The sequence below is a fragment of the Choristoneura fumiferana genome, chromosome Z (assembly GCF_025370935.1).
Source record: "Choristoneura fumiferana chromosome Z, NRCan_CFum_1, whole genome shotgun sequence".
In the NCBI taxonomy this organism is placed as follows: Eukaryota; Metazoa; Arthropoda; class Insecta; order Lepidoptera; family Tortricidae; genus Choristoneura; species Choristoneura fumiferana.
The window spans coordinates 37,322,190-37,334,438 of record NC_133472.1 but is presented as its reverse complement, the minus strand read 5'-3'; positions in this window follow the sequence as shown (position 1 = coordinate 37,334,438).

The following is a 12,249-nucleotide window of genomic DNA, read 5'->3' as shown; positions in this document are numbered from 1 at the left end:
AAGTTTATGAACTTGACTGTACCATCACTGATATTTCGTAAATATTTTGAAAAAGACATATGAGTCACACGTGTTATCATTATCAAAGAACAGCGGATTTTTTAATTTATGTAGGTTCAATCAGCAAGAAACGTAGCTTCGCACTATTGCACCTTGTCACGTTACAGTGTCTTATTTACTCAATCTTTTGACGCGAAATATACCTACAGCTTTCTTTAGATAGGCACAGTAAAAAAAACTAATTTGCGTATCAGGTGGAACCTTCGTGCTACTGATGTCAAATTGACTTTCTGCTAAAGAAATCAAAGCGAAACGGTCCCATTCTGGTACGCAATTCAGTATTTCCTTGACTGTAATATCTAATCATAAAACGTCTCAGGTCACGTACACATTATTTAAACTCTCTTCTCTCTCGAGCAGTTTTTTTTTAATAAGGAAGATGTGCGAGTGCTGGTCAAAGTTCCAGGAGTTACCATCATTAAATTTATATCATTAGCTATAGAGTGACAGCATGGTATAGTACATCTACCTTGTATCAAAATATTCGGTACAATATGCCACAAGTAGCAGTAGCATAACCTACCTGCTACAGTTATAGGAATGCGCTGAGCGCCACAGCAAGTAGCGGGCTTTCGTGCTTGCCCAAGGAGAATTTAAATTCAAAATTCCAAGACCCTATGAGTATCTTTAAACTATTATATAAAGTTGGTCTTAGATACTCTAATCTAATATTAAATAAAAAAAGCTCGACGAGCAGAGCGGTGGCGCGCAGGGCGCGTGTTGCGGCAGCCGCCGAGTCGCGTATCGCGTTGCTCCTAGAAAGAAGGGCTACGAATTAGCCCGAAACGTTTAAAATACTCTAAGCTAAATCTAGAAATAATACTGTAAAGGCAACACTAACCAAGTTTAACTACAGCGACTCTATCACCATATGTGTATACAGGAGCGGGGGGGGGGAGTCCAATAGTGACATCGCACATGTAGTACAGTACGAGTACAGTTGCTAAATTGTCCAGTACGGCAGCAGTTTGAAAGTGGAGTAATTGCTTCGAAGCTAAGATAAAACGATTTTTTATTATTATTCTACCTACTGGATGGCAAACGAGCAAGTGGGTCTCCTGATGGTAAGAGATCGCCGCTCATAAACATTTGCAACACCAGGGGTATTGCAGATGCGTTCCCAACCTAGAGGCCTAAGAGGGGATACCTCAAGTGCCAGTAATTTCACCGGCTGTCTTACTCTCCACGCCGAAACACAACAGTGCAAGCACTGCTGCTTCACGGCAGGATTAGCGAGCAAGATGGTGGTAGCAATCCGGGCGGACCTTGCACAAGGTCCTACCACCTGCAGGTCACCTCAGGCACCAGGCAACTCAGGTGTTATTGTGTGAAAGTTAAGGTTTACGGCTTAGTTGTGGCCAAAACGCATTTTGTGTAAATGTTTGACTTGTGGCCGTATTGAACTGTATGTGCGACATGTCACCGTAAGATCTCGATTCGCACCAGGTTATCCAGTATGTATGGTAAATCTTGTGTAGGCTTAAAGTCAAACTCAAAATATCTTATTCAATTTTAGCTATGACAAGCACTTGAATGTCAAAAAAATCTACCATCGGTTCGGAAAAACCTCTGTTGACAAGAATCCGGCAAGAAACTAATGTTAGTGATGCGCGTATATTATGACGTAGGATCTTTGCCACCGTCTGTCTTTTGAATTTTTTGAAAGGATTTTCTCAATTTCCGGCTAATTTTAGGTGCGATAGTTTTTTGATTCTTGCTCAGCACAACTTTTTCCACCGTGTGACATGCTATCGTGATGTCCTGTTACGTAGGTAACTTGGGGCTGGGCTCACGGACTAATAATAATAAATTCATTTATTTCGGGCAACTTGGCCCATACAATAAATACCTTACAGACTAACATACATATTTATAATCAATATTTAAAACTAATTTGGTGACAATGGTTGGGTGATGGTACCAGTCATAGACAAGAACCAATAATGGTTTTTTTCCATCAACTCAAATTTTAAGAAACGGCCCCTTATTTTAAAACATTATAATAACACTAATGGATAACTGCTTATCATAACTAGTAATGTTCATGAATGGTGAGTTAGGCATTGAGAGAGAGAGAGATAGAAACATTTATTTACACATATTCGATACACATAAAAATACATTAGATGGAAAGAATAAAAAAATAACATCGATTAGTGGGCCCCACTCGTTGAATCATTGTTGGCCATTATTGGGTACTACTACTGTGCTTAACATGTCCATTGGTACCGGTATACCCTTTTCCTAGTTACTTTGGCCTTCATACCTCTCTGCCTGTCGAGCTAACTGTTATTCGAATGTTGAGTATTACTTTACGATTTGCTTCTTAATTAGATATTCGTAACAAAACTAGATATCACTGATTTCACACGTTCAACAATATGTCGCATTACTTTTTGATTCATGTCTCGATTACGTCCAATCTCTCTTGTTCCTTTCATGATACAATAGGTAAATAAATTAGAGATGAGAGTCATCATATTAACATTAAGGTAGAACAAAAATTGTATCTTGCTCGTGGCCGGCTGAGTCGTGATACCCAAGGATGGCAACTGGGGCCGCGTATTATAACATTAAAACACCCAAAAAAGTAGCGATATGTTATCAATCCAAAGAATAAATAATAGGAGGAATGGGAATGTCACACGAGCTTAAAAATACAATTGTGCATATGGTTAAAAGGCCGCATCTGAATTTTCTCCGTTCGTTTGGGTTTGTAATGAAGATAACTACTCTAAAAATGGATTATTGCAGAGATGGTGATACAAAAAGGGTGACATTTCATTGGCGAGTACCGTAATCTGCTTAAACATGTGAAAAAGCCTTGAAAAAGCGAAAAAAAGTGTGCTCACTGACAGTGGGAGAGGCTAAAAACTGGCGACATCGATTTTGTTTTGTGGATGGGTCTCATTGAAAAAAAAACAAGAAACGTTTCGAAAAATTTAAACTTTTTTTTTATATCTTATTGAATTTATTTCTAAGGCTGAGGAAGTTGCATTTTTTTTTTCTATGTAACCTTTAGCCTTAATTGAATAAAAATTATCTGACTCCAAACCAAGTTTATAAACTGAGGACTACACTGCATAATCCTAATTCTACGAGTACTTTACTAATATTATAAACGAGAAAGTGACGAGGTTTATTTGTTATTTGGGTACGAGTACTCACTCAATAGATCGCTACAAAACTCGGTATGGAGATAGTCTGAGCTCCTGGGAAGAACATGGGATAGTTTTTATCCCGGAAAATTGTATAGTTCCCGTGGATTCGCAGACGGAGTCGCGACAACTCGTATTTTATAATTTATGTACAGCTACCATCAGTTGTGGTAACTCTACGATATGGTACGATATCCAAACTTAATAATATAAATGCGAAAGTGTGTGTTTATGTTTGTCCGTCTTTCACTTCGAAACGGAGCGACGGATCGACGTGATTTTTGGCATAGAGATAGTTTATGGGCCAGACAGTGACATAGGCTACTTTTTATCCCGGAAAAATGCATAGTTCCTGCGGGAACACCACGCGATAACCGAATTCCACGCAGGCGAAGCCGCGGGCAAAAGCTAGTATAAAGTATAATAATAATAGTTGTAGTATCATGATATGATACTTTACCACATTTAATCTAGATAGAGTTAAACTGGGATGGTAGAGTTACCACATCTGATGGTAGTTATACATTAAAACTCAAGAACGGCTGGACCGATTTCGCTTATTCTTATTTTGTTGTAATCGTTATTGTGAGTAGAATGTTTTTATGGAAAAAAACTTGGAAAAATTACAACAGCTAGTTATGAAATAAATGTTTTATAGTGCACACATGTGCAGTGTAGTAAACTATAGTGACTCAAAGCACCAAGGTAGAGTTGATTTTGGAAGGTAGAGTTGCCATATCTGACGGTATTCAGGAAAGTTAATGCAATTTCTACTTTCTCAGGTTTCATAGTTTAATTTTATTTTTCTGTTGAACCTTAAATTGTTTGTTGGCTTTGAACACTTGCTACGAAGTACAGCCGAACAAACTGACTCATGTAATTTGTTGCTACTTATGTCTATTTGGATTTGTTGTGTATGTGTATTGTATAAATGGTTATGTGTATTCTTGATATTTCTGTAATGTAATGAAAATTCACCACCTGCTAAATTTTATTCTTTACTTCTCCATCCATTCCATTGTAAAGGTTGCCTGGAAGAGATCGCTCTGAAGCGATAAGGCCGCCTATTGCTCACCTCAGAAAGTCTCTGTGTATATACCTGTTTTCTGTACTGCTTGCTGGGTGTTTGTGTGCAATAAAGAGTTATTGTATTGTATTGTATTGTCCTGTGTCACAAATCGTTAGATCCCCTCCCGTCCCTTAAATGTGTGATGTAATCAATGGATAGCTTCTGAGCAACGTTCATATAATTATGGCGTGGCTAATCCTGGGTCAATCATTATTAGTATGATTTTATGAGGTAGGTACAAATCCACCAAAATTTGGTAAGCAGTTGTGACAGCTATATCACTCAGCTGTATCCTGAGACACAGGGCGGAATCAATTACACTTGGCTTGATTGACCCAAGCTTCCTGCAAAGTAATACATTGATCTTATTCACTATAGGATTATTTTCCAGGTGGTAGGACCTCGTGCAAGGTCCGCCCGGATTGCTACCACCATCTTGCTCGCTAATCCTGCCGTGAACCAGCAGAGCTTGCACTGTTGTGTTTCGGCATGGAGAGTAAGACAGCTGGTGAAATTACTGGCACTTGAGGTATCCCATCTTAGACCTCTAGGTTGGCAACGCATCTGCAATCCCCCTGATGTTGCAGGTGTCTATGGACGGTGGTGATCTCTTACCATCAGGAGACCCACTTGCTCGTTTGCCATCCAGTCGAATAAAAAAAAATAGGAAAAAGGCTTGTCTGCTGAGAAAGGTTGCCTGGAAGAGATCGCTCTGAAACGATAAAGCCGCCTATTGCTTACGTTTGCAAATCTCTATATATGTGTTTTCTGCACTGCTTACTATGTGTTGGTTTCAATAAAGAGTAATTGTATTGTATTGCATCGATGGGTATGACCAACTTTTACCTAACTCGAGTTTAGACTTGCAAGAAAAATCGTGCAAGTTGCATTATTTTGCGGCGCTGGATTGACCAATACAAACTCGTTGGCTTTACGACCTCGCAATGTAAAGCAATTTGCACGATTTTTCTTCCAAGTCTAAACTCGGATTTAGCTTGCAGAATTGCGTCGTCGGCTAACGGTATGCTACTGTAAATCACATATTATGATCTCATTTCTTATCAAATGATAAGTCTGCAAAGTGCAGTTGTACCAGTGAAGCCAACCCTACGGGAGAGTAGGCTCCCACCCAATACTACGGGGCATCTGAATGATGGCTTGTATTATTTTTTGTGGACATACCATGTCATCGGAACGATTGTGGTCGGTTCCCTATGATTTATCGATGTCCATATTACAAATACGACATAGTATTATGCGATTCTTTATTTCTTCTTTAAGCCATATTAGTATTCCGCCAACAGTCCTGGCCAGCGTTGGTTTTGTCATACCGACTAAATGTTATTTTGTTGGAATTTCAAATAAACAATTGTTGACTTTTTTCACAGGATTTATTTATAATATAATTAATGCGGGACCTCAATCAGCGCTGGCGCAGTCCTCCGTTGGCATATTTAGAGAGCTCATGAATTAAAACTATAACATTATTTCTTTGTCATTTAATTTCTGATATACAACTTAATTTGTAAGCAATAATTAAAACACTTAAGCTCACGAAGAGACCGTATCAAGTGCGATTAGAATGTTATTGATGGTATTATACTGATTGACAGGTCAGTTTTGTGGAAGCTATCTATTTCCAGAGCATTTGCTTTCTTTGAATAGGTGGATTTTTTTGCGTAGGTAATAAAGTGTAAAGTATGTTCGTCAGTTTGTTGTTTACAGCACTCTACTTTTTCTTTAAAGAATAGCTGCAATAGCATAAATAAACAAATAGAAGCACAGAGAATCCAAGGAACATTAAGGACAATCGATTAATAGGCTCGGAGAATCCGTACAAGTGGCTCATGGTAAATCTTTCGTAGCACGCACAAGAGTTATCTCCATGGCTAGCACAAGTGGTCGCCGCTCGTTTTGTCGATATCGTCGTCCCTTTCTTCCTAATCGGATGTTCATGAGATACAGTTAGCGACAAGCAAGAATGGGAAGCGTGTCTGGCGCTCAAGCGGACCGCACGTCGAGTGGTAATTTATTGCAGACCCTGTGATCTACTGCTACTTCTTCATTTTCAAATGTTCGCAAAAGTTGCTTTGCCCTCCTAAGCGCAAATCTTCACGCTCGCTAAACAAAATGATCCACTATGCGGTAAATATACTTACGTAATAATCATCTACTAGGTATTAGGCATAGGTACTGTCTGACTGGTGTTAAATGGGTAGTTCTACGAGCGTTTCAATCGCTATCAGTTTCCTGTCGCATAATATTGAAGAAATGAGAGACCATAAGTAAGAAATTTCAATGAATTGAAATTGTACCGCTTGCACACAATATCGCTTTATAAAATCTTTCCATTCCACTTAACTCATTTATACAGTATAAGCGACAAGAAACTGATAGCGGTTAAAATGCTCGTAAAATTCCCTTTAACGCAATAGGTAACAAATATTGATTAATATAAATAAAATTAAATAAATAAATATCACGGGACAATTCACACCAATTGACCTAGTCCCAAAGTAAGCTTAGCAAAGCTTGTGTTATGGGTACTAAGCAACGGATTAATAATTATATACATAGATACATACTGAAATACATATTAAACAATTCGTATTTTTCATACAAATATCTGCTCCGACACGGGAATCGAACCCAGGACCTCAAGCTTCGTAGTCCGGTTCTCTAACCACTAGGCCATCTGGTCGTCTAAAGCAAATGAACTGAAAAATACCTACCTGAAAATACCTTTAATACTTACTTTAATATGTAATTTGCGAAGTGCGAATAAACGTTTCTATTCTTTTTATTCTATTCTAAAAATTTAATCACTTTTTAATTGGTTCATGTTCAACCTTTGACGTACCTACATACAGTCTATTCTCACAGTTGCCGGATTGAGACGATAAAGAGAGTACCTAATGCATGTATAACCGTTTCATTAGCATATTGAACATTTTCCTCAGAGTCACACTAAACTCGCATAAGTTCACCATACAACAAAAAAAAACAGTTAACATCTGCAAATATCATTCAATTATAACATATGCCTAACTGCGTATTTATTTTAATTAAACACAAACATCATCATGTTAAAAAGAGCATAGATATTATAATCCTCATAATTATGCTAAATCGTTACACGGGTCGGAATAGAAACAGGGCGTGAAGTTTCAATTTTCATTAAGCGTCGCACTTGGCGTTATTCGAAAGTGACCCTAAATCCGCGCATCCTCTGTGCAGATAACTCTTAATTTGCATATTAACGAGAAACTTTGCATCGGCAATACTGAAAAATTCCGGAGGTTGAGTGTGAACGGGCAGGTGGCGCCGAGACTAATGCCGGAATATTTCTCAAATCCGCCGCCGCTCGCCGGAGCGCACTCATCGAATTTTGCTCCGCAGCAAGTTATTTCCACTGATGGCTTTCTCCGATCTCCACTTTTATTTGACGGGAGCCATCTTAGCGTCAATATTGGCCAAAATTGTGACAATAGCTCAATCGCTCCGTATACCTAACTACTGTACCTTTATCCAAATAAATAAAATAAAATAAAAAACCATAGGGCAACTTAAAGATATAAATCTTACATGTAATAATAATATTTATATTTGCTTACCAGACTACAACAAAGCTAAAAGGAAAGGTAATGATTTTGGCAGTCTACATATGTACGTTCGTTTCCCCGTAGCGTCTATACCTATACCTATTCATCCGATTTTAATAAATAAGGTGTCAATCGATTCGTTATTAATTACGAGTAAATTTAAATAAAAATTAACTGTCAAGGTTTCGATGTCAATAATTATGTTGAATAGTGTTTAAGTAACCATTCGTCGAGGTGAAGCGTTTCCCCTAAAGTGTTTAAAGCGCGACGGAGACTGCTCGGGGCTGGGGACAGTAATTACGTAAACAAACAGGGAAACCGAACGAGCTCCGGAACGTTATTAGAAACGCCTCATTAGGTCTTTAAGTCGAGATGACAGCTCCATAAATAGTAGACAAACGTCTTCTGTGTACATTTTTAGGGTTCCGTAGTCAACTATAGTTTTGCCATGTCTGTCCGTCTGTCTGCCTGCGGCTCAGCTCAGAGACCGTTAGTACTAGAAAGCTGTAATTTGGCATGAATATATACATATCAGTTACGCCGATAGTGGCTAAATAAAAAAATAAAAAATATATGGTAAGTACCCCCCATAGATGTAAAGTGGGGGTCATTTTTTTCTCGACTAACCCTATAGTGTGGGATATCGTTGGATAGGTCTTTTAAAACCATTGCGGGGATGCCAAGACGATTTTTCGACTCAGTGATATATTTGCGAAATATTCATCTTTAAAGTGCAAATATTCATTAAAATATTACTAGATTTTTTCGTAATGGCTACGGAGCCCTATCTTGGGCGTGTCTGACACGCTCTTGGCCGGTTTTTCTGGAATAAGATAGGCTAAGTGCGTATCGGAGGCGTGATGACAAAACATCTGTTCGGCGTGCCGTAGCCTTCAGCCCCGAGCTAATGCGATCGCGATGACAAATATAATCTTTGCTCTAAGGCGCGTCGAATTGACACTGTTGTTATTCCGAGAAACGGAAGGATTTATTTTTACTCAAAGAGTTAAATATTCAGGTGAAAGATTTCTGAGAGAGCGTTGTTTGGCCGGCTCGTTAAATCTGTCGACAGGACCGTGTCTTAGTCGGTATAATCGCGCCAATGATAGGTACCGAAAAACCCGGCCGGATTTCAATGCAACTTTGATATTCGCCTCAAAGCAGAAATAACATTTATTAAAATGCTACCACGGCCGCTCTCACCTCACTACATCCACGTCGCACTGGATACTATTGAGTCTTTGTTTATCAGGATGTCTAATTTGAGTTAAAAAGTTATGAATTTGACGATAATAGTTAGCTGGAAGAGGTCGATTTTTAAGGATTGTCTCGGCTTTGTACTCTATGTATATCTAAAATTATATATTTTATTTTTATGTGCAATAAAGAGTTTTTAACGATGTCATCACCAAATCCAAATTATTAAAGCGGCGTGTAAAATGCTTGAAAAAAATTTGTTCGTGGTTACCCATAACGTCCAAACGGAACCATATTGCAGTCAGTCACGTGTCCACTACATTTTTATCAGCCAAACGGTTAGAGCTAGTCTTCAAATTTTCATAATGTAAGCATCCACGAGTACCTAGCTGAAATTGTATTGGGGACTGATAATATTGATTTAAGTATTTGATTGTTTCGTATATTTTACCAACAAATACCAAATAATTGATAAATCAGTTTTTTTTGTACAAAAAAATCCTATTTTTCCTGTTGGGCACAACCAACTAAATTTTGAGGTCAATTACGGATCTAGCACAAAACTGTCTTTTGGACAGCTTATTCAGAGATATGCGGAACAGTTCGGTTTTTATGGATAAATAAGTAGTTGTACCTACAATGTCACATATTTTTAACACTAAATTGCTTATTACCTATTCGAATCAGGTTCGTAAGACATAAATAAGATGCCTTATTCCAAGAAAAGCAGGTAAATACCTAGTTTGCATACACGTAAACGTAAGATTGTATCGTTCGGTACACTGTACAAAAATTCAATCAAGATCCAAAAATAGGCCAAAGTCCAAACAGTTAAGAAAAAATAATTTACTCATTATTTTTAGTGTTAAAAAGAATCCAACTTGCAACTATACTACTTAAAAAAAACAAGTAGGTATGATAAACGTACCATTAAGACCCAAATTATGACACGGCTCCCCGCCGCGGACCTAGCTGTATTTCATACACGTTAACAGCTGCTGTAAAGTAATTAATACACGCTCACTCACTTAATTGTACACATAAAGAAATCTCTATTTTTATTATAACGATCTTGCTTACATTACTTCCTTATTATCACGGTTTAGACATTATATTAAATATACAGCGCTAATTATGAACGGGTTCTTTATTACGCTGAGAATGCGCGTCCAGAAAATGTCTGAGGTCGATTGCCATTGTTGCTTTATTTTAAAATGTTTTAATGGAGTTCTTTGAGTTCGCCCGATAGTTTCGTGACTTTTGTGTTCGTTTGTAGAGCATTTTTCTGACGAAAGTGTCGAATGTGCACTTGAATAATTATACTCGTAACATTTTTTATTAGGTACGTGGAAAGTGGTTGGGTGGACAAAGGACAATGAATAAAAAAAATATAACGACATTGGTGAGATTCAAGACTTGCTCACGAGACTCGCTCTATGTTTAGGTACCTGTGTCATCTCTAATATTGCAGTTACCTAAATTATGAATAATATAATAGCAACTAAATAATAATAAAAGAACATAAAAGTTAAAATTAATACAGGCGCCTCTTACACGTACCAACAGAAATCGGCAAAGTTTCTGCTTGTTATGTAGCTACATGGGCAATTAAGCTTACGAACACCGGCCGGCGTCGCTTACTGTGGTCGCCTACAACGACATACATAAAGCTAATGTATTCCGGCAGCCTAAACAATACAAGCTTTATTAAAATGCGTATTAAAACATATCTCGGAACGAAACTGAGGTCATTCACACCGGTTCGGTTCCTATAAAACGTGGTGTGCGACCGTGACCGCTTGCGTTACCGAGCAAATTTGAAATTCTTTCATATTCAACCTTACGGACTACGAGGTTTTTCGGTGTCTGCAAAAATACATTTAAATAAACGAGCTAATGATGTTTGTTGAGCGTCTGGTAACGCGCGAGCAGCACTGTCGGCTGGCTGTACCCGTCCGTCATCCGCGCGATTTGGCATTTCCTAACAGCGAGAGCGACGCGGCGGCATTAGTCGTCTAACGGCTTCACTCGGTAAAAAATGTCTCCGTAAGTAGGTAGTTAAGAATCCGCTGTACCATTTATTTACAAGAGTGAATCCGTCTAAGAAAAACTAGCGTTCAAAATTATTAATGGTTTGTTTGAATGGTGCGTCACGGGGCTCATTGTTGGCGCGCACTCCGTCCGGATGCGCTCGCTGACACTAATTATTCCCATAGTGCCTCGAATGATAGATTGCCCTGGACAAATCACTTCTAGCTTCACTTCCAACGAGTAATAAAAAAGTAGTGTGATTAGTTTTTTAAGACGACCCACCGATTGTTGGGAACGTGGGCTGTGTCGCATCGTTTGTCTAAAAAGGCAATATGTTATACGAAGAGTCGAGATGTCTGCGATGCTATCTTATGTAGACTTCTGTCAGATTAATTTAATCCTATTCAAAATTATACCCACTCTCTACAAAACGGCGGCTAGTCTTAATGTTGATTTTTAAAATTCCGTCATTCGTGTTACTTAAGTTATTTCTTAGTCAAGCATTTTGAATAATATCAGCTCACTAGGTACTTAATATACTTTATGAAGCCGTACGAATAACGAGCGTTAGCAGCAGGTGGGTTTGTAATTAAGTACTTGGTAATGGTAACCAGTGTAGTCTAATTAAACAGTACATAGGTTGCACCGCCTTAATACTAATGAGTCTCGGAGCAAGCGCGCTGCGCGCTCGCGAATCGACGCGCAGCGGGCCTGACGCCTTTACCCGAATATACAACGAACTCGTGAATGCTGTTAAGAATGTTACTGAGCAATCTTTTTTTTTTTTATTTAGCATTAAGGAATGTTTATGCTGAGTTCGTTATCATCGTCATCAGCCGGCATTTAATCTACTGGCTAGCAACACTGCAAGTAATAGGTAGATCCGAGCTACGATACCTTAACGTTGACCTATCAACCTCAAACAAAGTAACAGAGATAACATAACAAATCGCTTCGGTAACTGTGATACTAACTGAAACGATACGCCCGCCGAGGGTCGCCAAGAAATATTATCTACAGCTTCCATACCATGCGACACAATCACGTGGCCAGCTGACCGATCCATTTGAAACGTTATTCCTTAAGGTGTAAGATTGCCGCTTATAACTTATAAGGACGGCGCGATGTAGCG